Here is a 22,325-nt window from a genome sequence, read left to right as displayed (position 1 = left end):
CCACATCCAGACAATGGAATGTAAGTAGAAGTAATATGCTACACTTGAAGTCATTGCCTATGAAAACCCCTTTTACAATTTTTTACTGTATCTTTTTCTTCTATTCCAGGTAGAAATAGATATGAAATCCACAAAGTGAAGATGGTAAAACCTCCATAGTCCTGTTTTCTTGAATAACTACATGAAGCAGAAATTCTCTAGTGTGCTGATCGGTCTTTATGTAAATCAGAAATGAACTTTAATTATAGTAAGTATTCAAAAAAGTAGAATTGCACAGTGAATGTTTCAGGGAGTTCTCTCCAAATTGTCTGGAAAAAATATACATATGCATAAAAAGTAAGATTTTTACTCCATTCGTAGTAGCTTTGCTGAACTCAATTTCCTACAGAACCAAAGGGAGGGGATATAAAATGGAGGGACCACAGAATGTCCCAGCTTCTTTCCAGCAATTAGTCACCAACAACTTTGTAAACAGCTAGAACCAAGTAAATAATTTATTCTTTAATAGCAAGCCCACTCCCAAACTTTATAATATATATATATAGAAGAGCCAAGAATAAGATGCTTTACCAAAGACAAAGTTTCATAGTAAATTCACCTGAGTTGTGACCCAAGCATATCTTTCTGCAGAATCCATATAGAAGGGTGCATATATTCGCACTTTAACTCTTCTATCCATGAGTATCAGCCTTCAATAAATGATGTTCTGGGGTTTAAGCAAAATAATTTATTGACATTATGTGCCACTGATTTCAGCTTTTATAATTCTAATAGCATTACCTTTAGCAAAACATTATAATTAGAGAACTATAATTAGAAGAAAATTTTTCTATCTCTTAGTTATTACAGTTTACTTAATTTATTGCTTATGCTTATTCTTTTTGTTACCCATTTCTTATTATATTTATAAATAATTTGCATACTAGTATTGTATTTCTATGCCTTGATTTTACATCCGATTTTAGGGAAAAAAAAATTACTTGAAAATGTCAAACATCCTGAGGGGAAAAAAAAATAGAAAGCAGATGCATATAATAATATATTTTATTTGCATACAACATTCATTAGCTCTAATGCATTAATAGGCTGTAAAGTAGATCACTCAAATATGAAAACAAGAAATAAAAAAATACATAAAGGGCAAAAAAGTTTTAAACTGAATAAGAAGAAAAGCATATTAAATAAAATATGTTGATTAAGATTATTTTGTGGAGAACATAAGAAAGACAGCAGAATAAGAATTCCCAGGCTTTACCCCTCACAGAAAAACTGATTTAAAAATAACATACAAACCACAACACCCTTTAAAGAAGTCCAGAATTTTGTTAAGAAGTTGCAGTAGCCTGGACAACCACAACATTAATAACAACTACATTGAAATTGGTAAGAAGAGAAATTTTGCTTTACCTGCATCAGTATTTCCCCAAATCTGGCAAAACTCAGCTCCCAGTGAAATCATCTTGTCTTGTAACTTCTTCCTGATGGAAAAAGAGAGAGGGAAGTATGCATCTAATGTCTCTAGGCTTTTGATAGTCTGCCCGAGGGAGGAACTGGCTTCTGTCTTGCCTCATCTGGAGTGCTGATGAAACTGGCATAGTTTGGATGCCCAATAACAGCTAAGGAGAGAGGAAAGGAGTGGGTGGCTTACTGCATCCAACATGGCTGTGCAAGAAAGGGGAGAAGGTGAAGAACATGAGTCTTCTGGACAAGGAAGAAAGAAGAGAAGTGAAATATGTCTTCAACATTCTGGTCATTTGATGTGTTTTCCAAGGAACTAGTTTCTCTCACCTCACCCTTAGTACTGATGGAACAGGCACAGTTTGGATGCCTGGAGAGAGCTAGGAACAAAGTAAACAGGCAGGCATCTTGCTGCATTAGACAGAGCTCTGCAAGATTGGATGAAGACATGTAACTTGAGGCTTCTCCACAGGGAGGGAAGAAGAGGAGTACAGCATGCCTCCAATGTCTCAGACAGTAGTACTTTCATCAGACATTAGAGGGAATAAGAGATTATAGGTTTTAGAAGAAAAGAAGGAGAAGAAGGAGAAAAGAAGAAGGAGGAGGAGAGGAGGAGGAGGAAGAAGACCAAAAACAACCAGAAAATCTCTCATTATAAATCCACATGCACAAATCCAGACAAGACCCATCTATAAAAAAGGTTCTAGAGATTCCCAGAATCCCTTGAAAAGCTGAATGGTAAACATCTTTCCCTGTCAGTAAGACTGCAAGAAGTGGCTTTCTATTTCAAATGCACAGAAAGTGACACAAAGATACAAGGAACTTGAGAAATAAGAAAATATAAAACAATCAAAGGAACAAAATAAATCTTGAATAACCAACTCTAAAGAAATGGATACTCATGAATTAATTGACAAAGAATTCAAAACAATCATCTTAGTGAATCTCAGTGAGTAACAAGATAACACATATAAACAACTAAACAAAATAAGAAAACACATGAACAAAATGAAAATACTGATAAGGAGACAAAAAACTATAAAAGAGGAACAAATCAATTTGGGAGCTAAAAATACAATAAACAAACTAAAATATTAACCAGAGGGGTTCAACAATAGGCTTAATCAAAGAGAAGAAAGAATTAGTAAAGTCTAAGACAGGTCATTCGAAATTATCCATCAGAGGAATAACAATAAAATCAAATAAAGTAACAAAGAGTAACAAAAGCTTAAAAGATTTATGGGAAACCACAAAGAAGTCAATTCATGCATTATGGAATTACCAGGAAAAGAAGAGAAATTGGTTTTGACAATGATTGTTTTTTTCTATTTTGAAACCAAAGCATAAGCAACAAAAGCAAAAACAGACAAGTGGGAGTCTTTTGAACCAAAAAGCTTCTGCATAGTCAAGAAAACAGAGTGAAGAGGCAACCTACAGAATGGGAGAAACTATAATAGTTCCAACCCATATATCTGATAACGGGTAAATAGTTCCAAACCATGTATCTGATAAGGTGTAAATACCCAAAATATATTGGGAATTTATACAACTCAATACAAAAACAAAAACAAAATTAAAAAAAAAAACTCTTTAAAAATGGACAAATGATGTGAATAGGCATTTTTCAAATGAAGACATACAAATGCCAATAGGAATGTTAAAATATGCTCAACATCAGTAATGATCAGAGAAATGCAAATCAAACCCACAATGAAATATTATCTTACACTTTTTAGGATGGCTATTATCAAAAAGAAAAAAAAAAAAAAAAGAAAAGTATTGGCAAAGATGTAAGAATTTAGAACTCTTGTATAGTGTCAGTGGGAATGTAAAACAGGGTAGCCACTGTGAAAAACAATATGGAGATTCCTCAAAAAATTGAAAATAGAACATCATATGATCCAGCAATCTCATATCTGAGTATATACTCAGTATGTACAAAAGAATTAAAATCAGGATCTTGAAAATATATGTACACTCCCATGTTCATTTCAGCATTATGCACAGTAACCAAGATGTGGAAAAACCTAAATATCAATTGATGGATTACTGAATATATAAAATGTGGCATATACAAACAATGGAATATTATTTAGTCTTCAGAAAGAAGGAAATCCTGTCATACGTGAGAAATTGGATGAACCTGCAGGACATCTGCAGGAACCTGCAGGAACCTGCAGGACAGATAAACACCACATGATCTCAGTTATATGAGGTATGTAAAATAGTCTAATTCACAGAAATAGAGAGTAGAATAGTAGTCACCAGGGGCAGGTGGGGCAGGAGGGGAAATGCAGAGTTGTTCAATGGGTATAGTTTCAGCTATGCCTAGGGTTAACAATACTGTATTGTTTACTTAAAAATTATAGAGGATAGCTCTCATGTTAAGTATTCCTACTACAGCAAAAAGAAATTACACAGATATTATTTGCATATTGAATATGTAGAACTATTGTTTTTTTTTTTCAACAACAAACAATTGCCTCTCCCAATTCTACTGAAATGTCAAATATTTACAGTCTGTTAGGCTCAAGTTTCCATTTTGGAAAGAACTATATGTTAAACATATTTTTTTAAAAATGTTATTCTACTCTAAGAGAAAAAGGCATGATATGAAATTAAAACTGGTTCTTGCCATTAGTATCAAGAGACAATAAAGAGTGATGATAACTAGGCAATCAGAAGGATTCATGTCCCTTTTAAATGGGGTAGTAATATTCACCTAGAGTCTTCTGTATTTAGGTGGGCTTGCTGTTGTAAAACTTGTTTTTAACATAGTTATCTGAATTTTTTCATGACATTTGACTTTTAAATATTGGCTTAAAAAATTATTGGCTTAAAAAATCAGACCAGCTATAATATTAAAAAAAAATTTTCCATAATTTCCATGATTAAGTTTCAAAGAAATTCAGTGGAGAGAGGTCTTTTCAACAAATGATGCTCGACCTATTTGATATGTATATTCAAAAGAACGAGATCATATCCTTTGCAGGAACATGGATGGAACTGGAGGCCATTATTCTTGGCAAACTAACATAGGAACAGAAAAGCAAATACTGCATGTTCTCACTTATAAGTAGAAGCTAAATAATGAGAACACATCGACAGAAAGTGGAGAGCAACAGACACTGGGGCCTACTTGAGGGTGGAGAGTAGGAGGAGGGAGAACTTCAGGAAAACAAAACAAAACAAAACTATTGGGTACTATGTTTAGTACCTGGGGGATTAAATAAACTATACACCAGACCCCTGAGTCATGAGTTGACCTGCAAAACAAACCTGCACATATACCCCTGAACCTAAAATTAAAGTTAAAATATTAAATAATAATACCTATATTCATTAGCATATCAGAGACTAACATCTTTTGCACATTTAAATGTTAAGGACTGATGCTCTCAACCTCACACTAGGAAAAGTCAAAGTTTTTTTTTGTTACTATTTCTATTCAACATTGCACTTGAGGTTTTATTCAGTAGAATAAGACAAGAAAAAAACAAAATAAATTTAGTTTAAACAAGGAGAAGGCATCTTTGGTCATACAAGTCATCTATATAATTTTTTTGGAATCTACAGAAAGATACTAGAAATTATAAGAAGGTTGTGTAAGGTAGTAGGATACAAGATCAATATACACAGTAAATTTTATTTTATGTCAATGTACAATTGAAAGTTTTTAAAAGGTACCATTTTAAAGCATTATCATATACCAAAATTTTGGTATAAATCTGAAAAAAGATGTGCAAGAATCATACTTTGAAAACTATGATACATTGTTTTAAAAAATTAAAGAAGGCTTAAATAACAATATCACCACAAGTTAATCTATCAAGGCAATACTAACCAATCAAAATCCCAGCATGCATTTTTATAGAAATTAACCAGTTTATTCTAAAATTTATATGGTAAAGGAAGTCACCTAGAATTTTTTTTTGTCAAATGTTTGTTCCAAAGAATGATTTTAAAAACAAAAAACAGAGTGAAATGTGTCTCATTGCCTGACTTCAAGAATTGTAATACAATTTCAGTAAATAAAACAGTTTGGTATCGGCAACAATAAAGTAAAAAAATCAATCAGTGGAACCACCTTGATAGTTCAGAAGTAGCCTCATACGTAGAAGGTGAATTGATTGTTGGCAAAGATTCAAAAATAATTCACTGCACAAAATGAATCTTTTAAACAAATGATGCTGGACCATGTCATGCTCATATGAAAAATCATGAACTTTGACCAATAATATATCATATTAAAAATTTACCCAAAATGAATTATAGAACTGAATTTAAAAATCAAAATAATTAAGCATCTAGAAAAAAAGAATAAAATTATTGTGATCTTGTGTTAGACAAAATTTTCTTAGACATAATATTACATAAATAATTCATACATTTTATGTTAAATTTCACTTTGTCAAAATTAAGAACTCTTGTTTTTCAGAAGACACTTGTAAGAGAATGAACAGAAAAACAATACACTTGGAGAAAATAATTGCAAATTACAAAACCTTTAAAAAGTCTTTATTATCTACAAACAACTTTCAAAACTCATTTATTTAAAAAAAAAAAAAAAAGTTAGACCACCCCACCAATGAAGTATAGCTGGCATATAGGCCCTTGAAAGCATACTTGAAATCATTTGTCTTCAGAGGAATGACAATTAACATTTCAATTACATAATGTTACACACCCATAAGAATGTCTACAAGTTAAAAGAAAGAACATAGTTTTGGTGAAGATATGAAATAACTAAAACGGTCATAACTGAAACTGTCATACGGTGATGGTGAAATTGTAAACTAGTACAACTATTTTAGGAAATGGCAATTTCTTTAAAAGTTAAATGTACACCAACCATACAACCCAGACATTCTACTCTTAGCTATTTACCTAAAAGGAAGGAAAGCATTATTTAGTAGAAAGACTTTTACATGAATATTCATATAGCAGTTTCATTTGTCACGGCCAAATCCTGTATACCATACAAATGTCCATCAAGAGGTTAGTGAATGAACACATTGTGCTATACCCACACAATGGAATACCCTTCAGCCATAAAAAGTATGAGTTATAGGTACAAAATAAAATATGCGATATAAAGTATTGCACATTCTTAAGTATTGTGTTTTTTAACTTATGCAAACCAATCAAAACAGATTTTTTACTCTGTAAGATAGTTTAATGAATTTTTAATATTCTCCAGAAATAGGAAAATACTTCACACTCTTAGTAAGAAGTAAAGTCTTTTCTCAATTATAGGCACATGAAACACACAGAGAACCTGCAACTTCAGTTCCATAGCTTCAACTTTACGTCAAAAGAAAATTCTCATCATTAGGCGATATAATGATTGTGTGTATATATATACATACACACATATACATGCACACATATATATGATTAAAATGAATACAAAACAAAATGGTTATTCATAAATTGAACTTTGTCTTAAATTTTAAAATCAAATTTTTACATTTATAATTAATTCTTTTTCTTCTTTTTCAGTAATTAACAAGACAGAAAAAAAAAACAAGGTTATGTGATGGCATCTATGTCTGCTTTTAAAGTATATTAAATTCTATTTAAATGTGTTTTTAAAAATTATATGTCTTAATGTCATCTATTTTTAGAATGATATAGCTCTAATACAGAAATAATTTCTGTGAATGTGTCTTTAATGTATAAGAAAAAAGATAAAATTACTTTTGTAGGGACCAAAGAAAAATTTTCCCTTCTCACCCTCAAGATTCACAAAAATCACTGACAAGAGGAAATTAATAGGAAAAAAGACATAAAAATGTATCTGCTCATAGTTTTATATAACACAGGAGCCTTCAGAATATACACTCAAAAGTACAGGGAATATTGTCCATTTTTATGCTTAGGTATGCACAGCCATGTAGAAAAACTGTTGGGCAAAAAACATGATTGAATGCTAATAGACTGAGTGGGGAAATCCAGCACGACCTGTGTGTCCAGAGTCTTTTGGCCTCTGTCAAGCATGTATTCCTTCCTTCTGGATATGGGCAAGACGCTCTCTGGAATGAGAGTCTTATGATGAACAGTCAAACAAGGTAGGCCAGATAATTTCTTTAAAGCGTTTTTACACAAACAAGGTAGAGGAAAAGTTGGCATATTATTTTGGGGTTTGATGGTTGATTCTGGGGAAAAGGGGTTCTGAATACAAAGTTAAGGGGCACCAGAAAAAAACAAGTGAATATAACCTTAAAATAGAAATATATCTCACCTCTGCTCTTTGATTCAGAAACTTCCCTCTCTGTCTCTAATCTCTCCTCCCTCCCAGTCTTTCTCCCTTTCTCTGTTTTTCTGGATGTATTGAGCCATTGAAGCTCCTAGGAGACTCCTGACTTCCAGTAGCAAAGTTGACTGCCTCACGAGGCTGAGAAGACAACTAGAATCAACTCATATTAGAGAGCTGGATACTCAATATGTTTTTATTATTTCTAAGAAAACATGTTCAACTATTCTGAAAACTACTTTTTTTTGGTTTTCCTCCTTTCTCATTTTTTTTTCTTTTTATCTGCATTGGAAGTAGTCACTAAGTTTATGCCACAGAATGGAAGGGATGGGTAAATTTACTTAGTAAGCAAAGCAAACGTTTGCCTCTTCTCAAAAAGTGAATAAGATACCTGAAATTAAAGGATCATCTTCTGGCCTTTTAAAGAAGGAGGTACCATTTTTTCAATTATTAACATTTTCAAGTCATTTTTAATTGATGATAAAGGCTCTTCCTGACTCTTCATCAGTAACAGATATAATAAGGGTTAGAGAAGTGAAGGATTTTTATGTGTGTGTAAAGGTGAGACATGATAGATTACAAGAGGTATAAAAATGACATTAAAATGTTACGGTAAGCTAATTTATTGCTGAAGAAAGAAAAAGTAGTTTAAATACATTTAGTGGAGCCTAAGTGCACAGTGTTTATAAAGTCTACAGCTGTATATAATAATGTTCTAGGCCTTCACATTCACTCACCACTCACTCACTGACTCAACCAGTGTAACTTCCCATCCTGCAAGCTCCATTTGTGGTAAGTGTACTATACAAATGTACCATTTTTTAACTATTTTATAAAAGAGGTTGATATGTTAATAGAAAAGGAATAAAATGGCACAACTTCAGAAATTTACATAACCTTTAAAGTTACTCTTTGGAGATTCTCTTTGTCATGGATTTGAGCCTGTCCCAGTATAACGCAAAATATGGAACTCACTAAACACCCACTACTTTTTTTAAAGTAATTTTTATTTTAGAGTCAAGGGTACATGTACAGATTGGTCTACAGTTAAATAGCATTATGTGGGGAGTTAGCGTCCATATTATTTCATCACCCAGATAATAAGTATAGTGCCAGATAGGGGTGTGTGTGTGTGTGTGTGTGTATATACATTTTTTTTTTTTTTTTTTTTGGAGACAGAGTTTCGCTCTTGCTGCCCAGGCTGGAGTGCAATGGCACCATCTCGACTCACCGCAACCTCTGCCTCCTGGGTTCCAGCGATTCTTTTGCCTCAGCCTCCAGAGTAGCCAGGATCATAAGCATGCACCACTACACCCAGGTAATTTTGTATTTTTAGTAGAGACGGGGTTTCTCCATGTTGGTCAGGCTGGTCTCAAGATAGGTAGATTTTTTATCCTCACCTTCCTACCCATCCTCCATCCTAAAGTAGACCCTGGTGTCTATTGTTCCTTTCTTTGTGTCTGTATGTACTCAGTGTTTAATTTATACTCATAAGTGAAAACATATGGTGTTGGGTTTTCTGTTCCTGTATTGGTTCACTTAGGATAATGGTCTTCAGCTTCATCCATATTGTTGCAAAAGACATTATCTTATTCTTTACTTTGGCTGCATAGTATTTCATGGTGTATATGTACCACATTTTCTCTATCCAGTCTTCCATTGATGGGCATTTATGTTGATTGCATGTCTCTGCTATTGCAAATAGTGCTGTGATTAACTTAGTCATCCATGTGTCCTTATGGTTGAACAATCTATATTCCTTTGGATTGCTAATGGGATTGCTGGGTGAAATGGTAGTTCTATTTTTAGCTCTTTGAGAAATTGTTAAACTGCTTTCCACAGTAGCCGAACTACTTTACATTTCCACAAGCAGTGTTATAAATGTCCTCTTCTCCACAGCCTCACCAGCATTTGTTTTTTATTTTTTATTTTTTAATAATAGCCATTCTGAATGGTGTCAGATAATATCTCATTGTGGTTGTCTCTATTAATTTCTCTAATAATCACTGATATTGAGCTTTTTTAATATGCTCCTTGACTGCACATATGTCTTCTTTTGAGAAGCGTCTGTTCATGTCCTTTGCCCACTTTTAAATGGGATTCTTTGTTTTTTGCTTGTTAATTTAATTTCCTTATAGATTCTGAATATTAGCCCTTTGTTGGATGCATATCTTGCAAATATTTTCTCCCATTCTGTGGGTTACATATTTATTCTGTTGATGGATATTTTCTTTTGCTATGCAGAAGTTCTTTAGTTTAATTAGATACCATTTGTCAAATTTTGTTGTTGCTGCAATTGCTTTTGATCTCTTCATCATGAAATGACGTATCCGTGGCCTATATCTAGAATGGTATTTCCTAGGTTTTCTTCAGGGGTTTTTATGGTTTTGTGCTTTACCTTTAAGTCTTTAATTCATGTTGAGTTGATTTCCTATATGGTGTAAGGAAGGCTTCTAGTTTTAATCTTCTGCATACAGCTAGACAGCTATTCCAGCACCATTTATTGCATAAGGAGTCCTTTCCCCATTGCTTGTGTTTACAAGTGTTGTTGAATATCAGATGGCTGTACATGTGCAGCTTTATTTCTGTACTTTCTATTCTGCCCCATTGGTCTGTGTCTAATTTTTTTTTACCAGTACCACGTTGTTTTGGTTACTGTGGCCTTGTAGTATAGTTTGAAGTTGGGTAACATGTTATCTCCTGCTTTGTTTTCTTTGCTTAGGATTGTTTGTGCTATTCAGGCTCTTTTGTTGCTCCATATTAATTTTAGAACAATTTTGTTTTCCTAATTCTGTGAAGAATGTTATTGACAGTTTGATAGGAATAGTGTTGAATCTGTGACCATTTTAAAAACATTGATTTTTCCTACCCATGAACAGGGAATCTTTTTACAATAGTTTGTGTCATCTCCAATTTCTTTCAAAAGTGTTTTGTAATTCTCATTGTAGAGATCTTTCAAGTCTCTAGTTAGCTGTATTCCTAAGTATTTTGTGTATATGTGACTATTGTGAATGGGATTGCATTCTGGATTTGGCACTCAGCTTGGACTACTGGTGTATAGAAATGAGCGTCAGTTGAGATAAATGTTTCTGAACTCCCCTCATTACCAAAATAAAATCCACACCCAAGAAGGACCTTATTCACCGTTTTCTGTACATGCAATGTATGTAGAAGCATGATTGACAACTGTGCCTGTGCTGCTTTTACTCTACCTCTACGTACAATAACTCAGTTAACCAGCTGGATAAATGCTCTGTTTTTACCATTGTTTGGGGAAGCACTTCTTTGGAAATTACCTCTGGTGTCTTCCTTACTTGTTAAAAGCAATAAAATCCTTGTGAAATCTGACTTGGTCGTGGTCATTGGACTGTCACCCACCAAGCAATGAACCCACGTGCTGTGTGGGTAACAGTCTGATGTTTGGTAGTTTAGGTGTACTAAATAAATGTTGCAATATTTTCAGCTTACACTTGGTTTATCAGGACATAACTACTTTGTAAGTTGAAGGGCATCTGTACATACATAGACATACAAAGATTTGTTCTAGAAATTTGACTTACACAAATATGATAACTAGTTATACAGTTTCTATAAGGCTGTTATCTTCACATCTGGTACTGGAGGTTGAAGTCTACAGGGCATAGCACAAATAGGGAAGAGCAACAACTTAGTGGAATTCTGGAATTCTCTAGAACCAATTAGAATCTATAAGAATAGACTGGAATCAGATTCAGTTCTTATTGGTTCTAATCTTTGATTGTTGAAGTATCCTGTGGAGGAAGGACCTGTGCCAAGGAGCTACACTTACAGCCTATAGTTTCAATTGCAAAATTTCAAATTCCAAACTCCAAACTTTTAGCCATGCACCAAAAGTAAAAAACAGAAACACAGAAACTCACCAGCTCAGATATCAAATAGCTCTTATCTTTCCTGGTGGTCATAAAATCCTTAATTGATTTGGGCTCAAAATCTACAAAAAACAAAGCCAAAATAAAAAGACAAACATACCAAATTATCCATTGTCTCACACCTTAAGATAATTGATCTCTATATGTCACTAATACTTTTACCAAAATTAGCAAATGGCTAGACCATAAATCCATATTTCTAATTATGCTGCCAATACTGATTACCGATGACAAATAAGCCAAAAAGAAAATGTGAAATATTAGTAGATAGTAAAATTAAAATTAGAAAAGGAGAGAGTCAGCAAAGTCCTGTTACTGTTCTAGATTCATCTGTGCATGCCCAGAAATTACACGCCTGGGTTCCCACTGCCCATGAAGTGTACTGGTCTGGTGACAGAGTACCTGGCTTTCTTAGGTGGATACACTTGGCATTTTAGTAGAAGACCTCCAGAACTGCTAAAAGATAAATTTCCAAGACAATACAAAATTTGGTTAATTCTCATACAGATATAAAAATGAATGTGCATTAAAGATTTTATTTAACTCATTAATGAGGAAACCTGTGAAGTGCAATAACTGGTTCAAAGGAGAACCCAAACCCCACACACAATTATATATCAGGAACACTGGCAAGAATTTGTAAACAGATCCAAAACTCATCCTTGAGTGTTAAGAGTGAGTGGATTATCTCTCCATGGAACAATTCAGTTGTATGTCTGTAGACAAGAATTGTTTTTCATTTCTATTAGTTATCTACCACTTAACAGAGTTGCAAAGAAGCTTATAGAATCAAAATAATGTAATGTAAAATGTGCCATAAATAATGCATAGTTTTCACTGAAGCACAGATTTTTTTTTCCCACATGCCGTGTATCTATTAGTTCACTAGGCCTAATTTGTAATATTTATGGAAAACAGTCAGAGTAATAGTAGGACCAATAGTAGTTATATCATTAAAGAACTTACCATCAAATAATAACTTTTCTAAAGGTTAACATGATGTCTCTCATACAAATATTAAGTAAGCATATGTCAAAGATTTTTAATTTCTTTATATTAAATATATATTATTTCAAGTACTATATCATTTGTAATTTATATAGTTTTTTGACTCTCTTCTATGTTGCATTGATCAATTTGTCTATGTGTATCCTAATATAAATTTTTATTACTATAAAAATAATATTTTGGCTTATAGTAAAAAATGAACACATAACTAATAATGATTATTTATTTCTTTCAATTCCTGTATGATATGTTAACAGAATAAGCTACATAGTTTCAATTTTCTTTTTTTTTCCCAAGCACATCCACCCACGGTGGCTTTATTCAGTCATATCCCCACGCCCACAGCTCCCTCCACCAGGCAGAGGGGAGGTCACCTCACTGCAGCACCCGGGAATCCTGGGCCGGCAAAGGGTCCCAGCCAGAGGGCACCAACCCCAAGAAGACATGGTCCCCACCTGGAGCTTCCCTCGGCTGCCTCGGCCCTTGAGTCTGTCCCAAGGTATAGTTTCAATTTTCTTATGGAATTTAAAGGATTTTTTTTTCCTGATTCATGGGGTTACTTTCAGTAGCTTAGTATGGGTAGAGAAGTCTAACATTTTCTTATTTACCCAAGTTAGTTTGACCTATTTTTCAAATTGTAATTTCTATTTCTTGTCAAAAACGCTGCAGACATTTCAATAGTGTTTCAAAGCCTGGGAGGCAGAGCTAGAGGATTCATCAAGCTCAGCTCACCTAATACACACACCCAGCCTCCTACCATCATTTCCACCCTGAGCCTAATGGTCTGTCCATCTGTTTCTTTTATGAAATCCAGGGGACATTGTTATTTTCTCAAGAGCTTAGAGATTTAGTGTGTGTGTGTGTGTGTGTGTGTGTGTGTGTGTTTCCCTTTTCTATATTGACAAAGTTTATTATTATTTTTTTTACTTTTCTCTCAGCTCATGCCTACAAAAGAAATTTTAAATACTAAAGATGAAGGATCATAGCAAGTCCTGAAGGTTTAAGAATCCAAAGTAAAAATTTACAGTTATATCTGTAGTTTGCGTTCAATGGGAAAATAAGTAAAAATTAAAATAAGTCCTTCATGTTATTTAGAGTTTTCTAGTAAGAAATATACACTAACTTATTGAATATATTTTTTTAAATTTTTATTCTCTAATTTCATTCACTTTAAAAAGGTAAAAGACAGTACTTATTGATGACAAAAAAATAAGGAATTTAGTTAAGCCAGAACGTAAGATATATATTTACACATTTCCTATTATTCCAGAGAGCATGGAGTTAAAAATTTTAAGATCAAAGCTAGTGTTTAACAAAGATCACTGCCATCTTTTCTGATCTTTTATGTTATACAACCTCAAAATTAATGACTCATAATAAACAAACTATTTTGTGTACTTATTCTTCATCATAATAGTTTTTACTTCTATGCTTCCTTAGTATTGGAAAATATCTGCATAATCCATTTGAGAGGAAATAAAATATTTCTAGATTGCTCATTTTTTGAAGTGAAAAAATTTGCAAAGTTATCAGACAGATAAATCATAAAGAGTAAACATTTAACAAAAATTACATTGAGAATTTTAAGCACAAGGTATTAGTCTTAGTGTTTTCATATCACCCTATTGATTCCTCAGTGCAAAGCCTAACTCACTTTAGGGGTATGCTAAATAAAAAATATATTATGAATAGATATTTATTTTTATGGAATAATTGTCACTATGTAGCTGAACATTCAACTCAAGATATAAAGAATAAATATTTAAGTTCAGTATATTTATTAATTTTCTATTGCTGCAGTCACAAATTACCACAGAACTAGCCGAGTAAAGTACAACACATGTATTAACTTACAATTTTGTAAGTAAGGAATTCTAGGAGGGTGCATCTGGTTTTCCAACTCCAGGTCTGACAAGGTCATAATCAATGTGTCTTTTGGACTTGGTTCTTATCTGGAGTCCCTGAGGGAAGATTTGATATTTAATTCTTAGGTGGGAAGTATTGTTGGCAGAATTCAATTCCCTGTAGTTGTAATGCTGAGGTTTCCCATTTCCTTGCTGCCTCTCTTTCTGGGACTTCTCTCAGCTCTTTAAGGCCACCTGCTTTCTTCATCATATTGCCTCTTCCCTCTTGGAGCCAGCAAAAGGACAAACGCATTTTATACTTCTAAACTCTCACTCCTCCTATTGCATCACTTCGGCTCCAGCTGAAGAGAGTTCTCTTTTTTTAAGGATTCCTGTAATAAAGTTACAGTAGGTAGCTAGTCAGACATAAGCAGAGTGGAGAGGGACCCCACTCACCAGGAATGTCAGGTGACCATCAGATGATGGTCAGGCAGTTGTTAAACTGTCTCTCTAAAATAATAATTGGTTGCAACTGGTGCCGGGGAAAGACAGTCTCCCAGTAGATAGAAACACCTGAAGCTGGTGATCAGCAGCTTCCTGATAAGATCTCAGGAGTTGGGTGAGAAGGCTCACACATTTGCACTAAGAGGCAAAATGGCAGAGTTTAACTGTTTACATGACCGCCTTGGAACATTCAGACTGGCAAGGGAAGAGTGCCTCAAGTGAGCACGTGTGCAATTCCAGTAATTACACTGCTTATGAGGCCCCTCCCAAGCACTGTCAGGCCACTGCACATGCCAACAGCCTATCCCAAAGAAAGAATCGGGGAGAGGTCATGCAGGACGCTGGAAGTATGGCGACATATAAATCCCAAGTCAAAAGTTCAAACCGAACACTTGATCTCTCAAGACACCTGCTTGGCCCTCTTACAAGTGTACATTACTTCATTTTGCTCCACTCTAAAGCTTTTTAGTAAACTTTCACTCCTGCTCTAAAATTTGCCTTATTCTCTCTGTCTTATGCCTCTTGGTTGAATTCTTTATTCTGAGGAGGCAAGAACTGTAGACCTGTATGGATTCACCACTGCTAACATACTCTGGTGCTGCATGGCTTAGATATCTTCCGCTACTAACATTAAAAATTGACCATATTTGACAACTCAGGATAATTTTTATGTAACAGCAGAGAAATAATCCTACCTATATGTTGTTTTCTACTTTATAAAGTAATAAATTCAGTGTCCGGTATTAGGGCAAGAAGATCTTTCAGGGGCCATCCTACCTGCTACAGAATGTTAAAAAATTGTTTTTAGAAATATTTTAGGAATTTTTTGTAGACTAAGTGAATAACCTTTAGTGGAGATATTTCTCATAATTCATTAATAAAAAACTTTATATAGAATGTTTTAAATTTTCCAATGAAGGCTTAAAATTCACACATATGTCATGCAATTGTGTGTACATGAGTTTTATGTTTGCTAAGAATTTCTATATATTTTGTATCTCTTTTTCATAGGTAATATTTTTTGGCTGCTTGGAGTACATGATCTCGCGTGAAGAACAAATTCTATGTCAGAGGTTTATGCGTTGCCTTCCTTTGAATAATGCCGCCTTGGTTTGAATTTTTCCTGTTCTAGGGCAACATAATATGACACAGTCCAGCTTCTTATCTGTGTGATATCTCTGGATAAAGAAAAACATACTAAAATAATTGAATAAGAAATAAACAATGCTCATAGATGTTTGGACAGCAATGTTAAAAGTCTCATGATTCCATCTTACCTCTATTCCTTTCTGCTTTGTTAAGATAGTAATTTATAAATTTTCACCCATTTCACCATTAGAAACACGTTTTTTATCATGATGCAACACAAACACAAAATACTTTCGCACGTTTTTACATTGTATACATAATACATTTCCTACTTTTACTGTTCATATTTTTTACTGTTGTTTTATTTTACTATTCATTTCACTAAACATTGTTATTGGAACTAACTAAACTGATTTTATAACCTATTTATAGGGAACTACTGTATATTGAGTAAAAAAAAATCTTCTTTTGGAAACTCCTTAAGATATAGTCTACCTTACTGCACCCTACTGAGGTGAGGATTTCTTCAGAAGTTTCCACAAGTATGGAATGTGGAAATAGACTTTACTTGTCAAAATTGGTGACCTCTACTCCTCTCCTGTTTCAAGCTACTTTTCCAATGAATATTTATTTTTCCTAGTGTAGCAATATAAGCAGGGTCCCTCACTGTCTTTTTGCAAATTTGACAAGTATTAAAGGTTTTCAATTTCCTAAACACTTTTTTTTCTAAGAGGTTTTCTTTCCAGAGATTAATGGATAATAATGTAATAAGCTGTATCACCAATGTGTAAAGTAGAAATGAGGTAATCCCTTTTATCCCCACCATAAAGTGTTGTGGCCAACATCCCTGTAACAGAAGACAGGTTAATAAGATAAAAGTGTAACAAATTTATTACATACACAAGTGTGCATGGGAGTCATACAAATTATAAAAACTGAAGAGAAGAGACAGATGGTTGGTGTGAAATTCCTTTTTTACTGGGGAGAGGAAAGTGGGGTGCATAGGAGTAAAAATCTTTCAGGGGAAATGAATGGATGCAGTAGACGTAAACATTAACTTGTAAATGATTCTCTTTGAAATTGGAATGAAACTGAGAGGCAGTTACTATCTTGTGAAATAGTACATCCAGATGTGGCTGCATTCCTCAGTCTTCTATGATAGATAATAAGACTTTAGGCAGGGAATGGAAAGCACTTTTGTTCCTTTTTGGAAGTCAGGGATCTCGATAGGTAAAATAACTTTGGAGAACAGCTTTATGCTGTGACTTGGGAGGATCAGAGAATTGAATGGCAGGAAGGTGGGGGAAGATCAGAGAGATCTTGAGGCTACTTATTTAGTTCAATATGTAAAAACACTATATTTGGGGATATTGTTTCTGGACCCCAACAATTGCATACCATAATTTACCATATTTCTTACTCTTTATACAGCTGAATTTTCACTTCTGTCAACTCCAAATGTTCTGTAGCTCATTTCAAATTAACAGTGTCCTTCAGAATCTCCAGTCCAAAATGCACTATAAGGCCCCAATTTTTACAACAGCAAGAAACTTATTCTATTTAACATAATTAGAAAATGAATTTACCAGGAAACAGAGGACATGATTCAGAATCAAGAGGAAAACTGAACAACTTAGTTTTGAAAGTGAGAAAGAACCAAGGGAAACTAATTTACCTCTACACAATTCAACAACATGCTAAAGAAGATCTAGGCAAAGATGTTGCTGCCCTCAGTAGTGGTGCCACACATTTAGGATGAGGCCACAACTGCTTATATTCAAGGAATCTTTCACCGACACGCCTTTTTGAATCCTTCTGGCGTCAAGGTCACGGGAACAACTAAGTTCAGATCCTGTGCAATAAAACACCTCGTGATATTTATTTTCTTCTAAATTATATCTACGGATACTTCTGCTTTCTTACATAATTATTTAGATGCATAATCTGGAATTTAAAAATTGTTATTTTTATCCCTCTCCCTTTCTGTTTTTCTTTTTCTCCCTTTACTCATTCCTTCTTTTTTTAAGATCCAGGTTGTTTTAATGCTCGTCACAACTTATCTTCAAGATGAAAATAATGCGAACTAAACTGATAAGTGTAGACATGTGGCAGGGGAATGATCTAGGGAGCAGGAGGCTTTGCTGCAGGCCAGCTGTCTCACAGCACATTTTCAATCACGCTGTTGTAGGTTCAACCTCGGGAAAGACGCTTCAGTTCACCGTGCGTAGATTCCATGTTTTCAGCAACTCCTCAGGTCGTATGTTTATGCAAGTTCATAATTTAGCATTTAAATATTTCCCTTCTTCCCTAAATATGATCATTAGGGATAAAAGCCAAATGCCTCTTTCTGTCTTTTCTTCCATCCTGTCACAAGCGGTATGCAGATTGTTTCCTGTCATTTCAGCAGCATTCCTGCCCTTTCTGCATTTTCCCTTACTTACCCTGGAAAAATGTGCAAATAATATTTGCCAGAATACCCTGCCAGCTGTTTCCAGTTGGGACGCTGTCAAGGATAGCTACTCATACAAGCTTTGGAAGGCGGGAAGGAAAAAGCCATTCTTTTCTCCTATGGCAGTGGCAGACAGATGTGTGAGCTGACATGAGATTCCCAGTAGCCTACAGGCATTTGCTGGTGAATCACCCGCTGTGGTGCTGCAAGAAGCAGAGATCATTAGCAGTATTTTTCTGTGATTGATGCACACAAGAAAATGATCATTAACAATGTCATCCTCAAATATGATCAATAATATGAACAATAAAACTTAAACACTCATTATTCAAATTGACAATAGACTAGCCAATTTTCCTCTCACAGGTTTGACAGTTTACTGAGATTTTGACAAATTATTAAATAAAATGATATAACTCTATGTATATATATCTTTAATGTAAACATTAAATACTACTCCATGTGTAACACAAAATAATTCTTTAGAAAGTATAGAGTTCTGAAATATTATTATAAATGTAAAATTTTCAATTTCAACAATCTTTAAATGGGTAAAATACAGACAGATTTTCAGTGTTAGTTGAAGCATAAATATGGTTAACGTAAACTAAGATTGTCAGACATTTAAAATTAATGCAGATCAATAACCTCCCAAAATCCATTATGTCTGGAGAATATATGTTTCAGTTAACACTTGTAAAAATATATTTGTGACTGTCAACCTACAAATACTAAGAAGATATAGAGACAATTTAAAATTTAACCTCAAGTATTTGAATGTTTAGTCGAAAGTTACTGTTTTTATTTTTATTTTATTTTTTTTCAGACAGAGTCTCACTCTGTCGCCCAGGCTGCAGTGGTGCGATCTTGGCTCACTGCAACCTCTGCCTCCCAGGTTCAAGTGATTCTCCTGCCTCAGGCTCATGAGTAGCTGGGACTACAGACTCTTGCCACCATGCCCAGCTAATTTTTATATTTTTAGTAGAGACGGGGTTTCACCATGTTGGTTAGGTTGGTCTCGAACTCCTGACCTCCTGTGATCCACCCAACTCGGCCTCCCAAAGTGCTGGGATTACAGGTGTGAACCACTGCACCCAGCCTACAATTTTAAAAATGTAAGTAAACTACAACAGGGATTGATGTTAAACTTATATAAGACAATCTCTTTTTAAGGAAAATTTATAGCCTGGTCATATCACTCAGTGTGACAGGTTTTAATTCAAAATTTAATGATAGGTAATTTCTTTTTCAAAAGCCTCAAAATTTGCTGCTATTTTATGTTGCTGTAATGTTACAAAAAAAGAAAAGAGACTTGTAGTAACGTTTTATTTTCTTTTTCCATATGGTCTTACATAAGAAAGATATCATAATGTAAACAGTAAAGCTTTTAATCATGGAAATCACCAGTATATAATGCTTTTTATTCTATAAGCTCAGCTGTCCAAGGATGTGCCAAAATAATGTAAAACTAATTATTAAATTATCAATTAAAATTTTCTATCCTATGTAAATAGAGAAATAGAAAGGGCAGCTAACTACTGCTGTCCTATGTTGTTATGCATTTGCTAATAGAATTCCATTCTCCTGGAAAGGTCTAAAGATATCGAAGCAGTCCTTGGGTTATGAGAGTCAATTGAAATCCAGTATCACTCCGTGAGTTACATTTTCAAACTTAGAAAATATAATTTAGAAGCATTTTGAAAATTTTAAGAAGGCCTAAGGCAAGTTCAAAGGTATATATTTTCAGGCTTTGATGAACACAATGCATAGTAGAGAACATTTTTAAACCATCATTTGTAAATAGTAGTAATAATTTTTAATTTTCAGGTGTATGTATAAAACCAGACAGTTCATGTGGAAATGCAGTATGCTAGTAATGACTTTTATATTTATAAGCTCTTCCAAATGTCATCATGGGCTCTCATTTTTATATCCTTGACATGTGGTAGTTTCTCAAAAAAAGGAAGGAATGAAAAAATAATCCCTCAGTTATGGAAACCATTCCAATAGTTTTGTGTTTATATGATGAACTGATAGTCTGTTATAACCCTGTGGGTTCTTTTTGCCTGCTCCACAGAAAAAGTCAATACACTGAGAAAACAGGTGTTATAGCAGAGAAAAAGTTCAATAATCCCAAGGCCATCTAGCAAGGAGGAAGGGAGATGTCTCTCAAACCTGCTTCCCCAGGAATTTGGAGACAATTAAGGATGGTTTGGCAGGCAGGGGGCTTAGAAATGGGTTCTACTGATTGGTTGAGTTGGGGATGAAAGCACAAGAATGCCAAAACTGTCATTGTGCACCAAGTCAGTTCCTGGATGGGGGTCACCTCTCTGGGGGGTGTCAGCTGGTCCTCTGGAATGCGAAGCCTGAAAAATATCTCCAACATCAGGCTTAGATTGTTGTGATCAATAGGAGCAATTGGGAAAGTTAAAAATCTTATGACTACTGGCTACTGACTCCTGAACAGTAAGCAAATACGGAAATGCAAGTTAGAAAACAATGAATAGTTATCATTTAACTATGCCTAAGTCTTAGCAGAATTCACGCCCCTATCATCATTCTCACCTTGTGGCCTTTCATTAGTTTTGTAAAGATGGCTTCTGTCCGTGAACAAGGTTTGGGGAGGATGGGGCTAGTTTCGGAAGTAACTATTATCGTCCTTGGTTTAAAGTTAAACTATAAACTAAATTTCTCCCATAGTCAGACTGACCTATATACAAGGATAAGCAAAGACAATTAGTTTGTGAGATTAGAAACAAGATAAAGTCGGTTATGTTCAATTTTACTCACTGTTACAACTTTGCACTGGCAGTTTCAAATTCAGGATGATGGCTTTCAAATTTATCTTTTAGATTATATCTTATATATGAGTGAGTTCATTCCAGGTATGATACTTAATTCTCATGTTATTACCTATACAGTTTATCTTATTTTTTCAGGCATCTTCTATCACCAGTAGTCCATGCCACACAACAATGCAGATGTTTTTTTTTTGTTTTGTTTTGTTTTGTTTTGTTTTGAGATGGCGGAGTCTTACTCTGTCACCCAGGATGGAGTACAGTGGCTCAGTCCCTGCTCACTGCAACCTCCTCCTCCCAGGCTCGAGCGATTCTCCTGCCTCAGCCTCCTGGGTAACTAGGACTACAGACGAGTGTCATTATGCCTGGCTAATTTTTTTTATTTTATTTTTTATTTTTAGTAGAGACAGGGTTTCGCCATGTTGGCCAGGTTAGTCTTAAACTCCTGACCTCAGGTGATCCACTTGCCTCGGCCTCCCAAAGTGCTGGGATTACAGGCATGAGCCACCATGCCTGTCCTGCAGATGTGTTTTTGATCAGACTTTCAAAGACCTCACATCACTAATTTAATGATGCATTCATTTTTGCTTTTTTTTTTGATCCTTTGAATCAGTGAGGTAAAGTGTATTTTCAGCCTTTTTCACCATTTTTCTCCTATGTCTTACTGTTCAAATAAGACTAATAAATCTCTTCCAAACCATATATCAGCATTTTTTTTGCTTTCATTGAACTTATGTCTCTCTTTTGCTAGGATTGATAATCCACTCATCTAAAACCAATAAAAATCCGTATGACTACCTTTCTGTACTTACATGGGAGATTACTGCCTTATTGAAGATTCTTCTCAATTATTCACTTTCTCCTTTGAAATCTATAAGACATACATATCAATCTTTCTGTGGCATTTAATTTTCTTTAACTTTTTAATGGTGCTTTCATTTTATTTTGAATTATAGGTGTTTATTAATATTGTATTGACATACTTTATAGCCTATTAAAGATCGTGTTTAA

At 34.3% G+C, this 22,325-nt stretch overlaps 1 long non-coding RNA gene across 1 annotated transcript; it reads right to left on the bottom strand.

Moving 5' to 3' along the window:
• Positions 1 to 216: 216 nt before the first annotated feature.
• Positions 217 to 15,151, bottom strand: LOC140712095 (uncharacterized). Its single transcript, XR_012093545.1, has 5 exons — positions 14,931 to 15,151; positions 14,485 to 14,582; positions 1,408 to 1,478; positions 599 to 706; positions 217 to 308 (listed from the first exon to the last, which is right to left on the bottom strand). It is a non-coding gene; the product is annotated as an uncharacterized lncRNA (long non-coding RNA).
• Between the last annotated feature and the right edge of the window lie 7,174 nt (positions 15,152 to 22,325).

The sequence above is a fragment of the Chlorocebus sabaeus genome, chromosome 7, assembly GCF_047675955.1.
Source record: "Chlorocebus sabaeus isolate Y175 chromosome 7, mChlSab1.0.hap1, whole genome shotgun sequence".
Classification (NCBI taxonomy): domain Eukaryota; kingdom Metazoa; phylum Chordata; class Mammalia; order Primates; family Cercopithecidae; genus Chlorocebus; species Chlorocebus sabaeus.
Note: the sequence above shows the minus strand (reverse complement) of the source record. Positions and strands in the feature narration are given on the sequence as shown.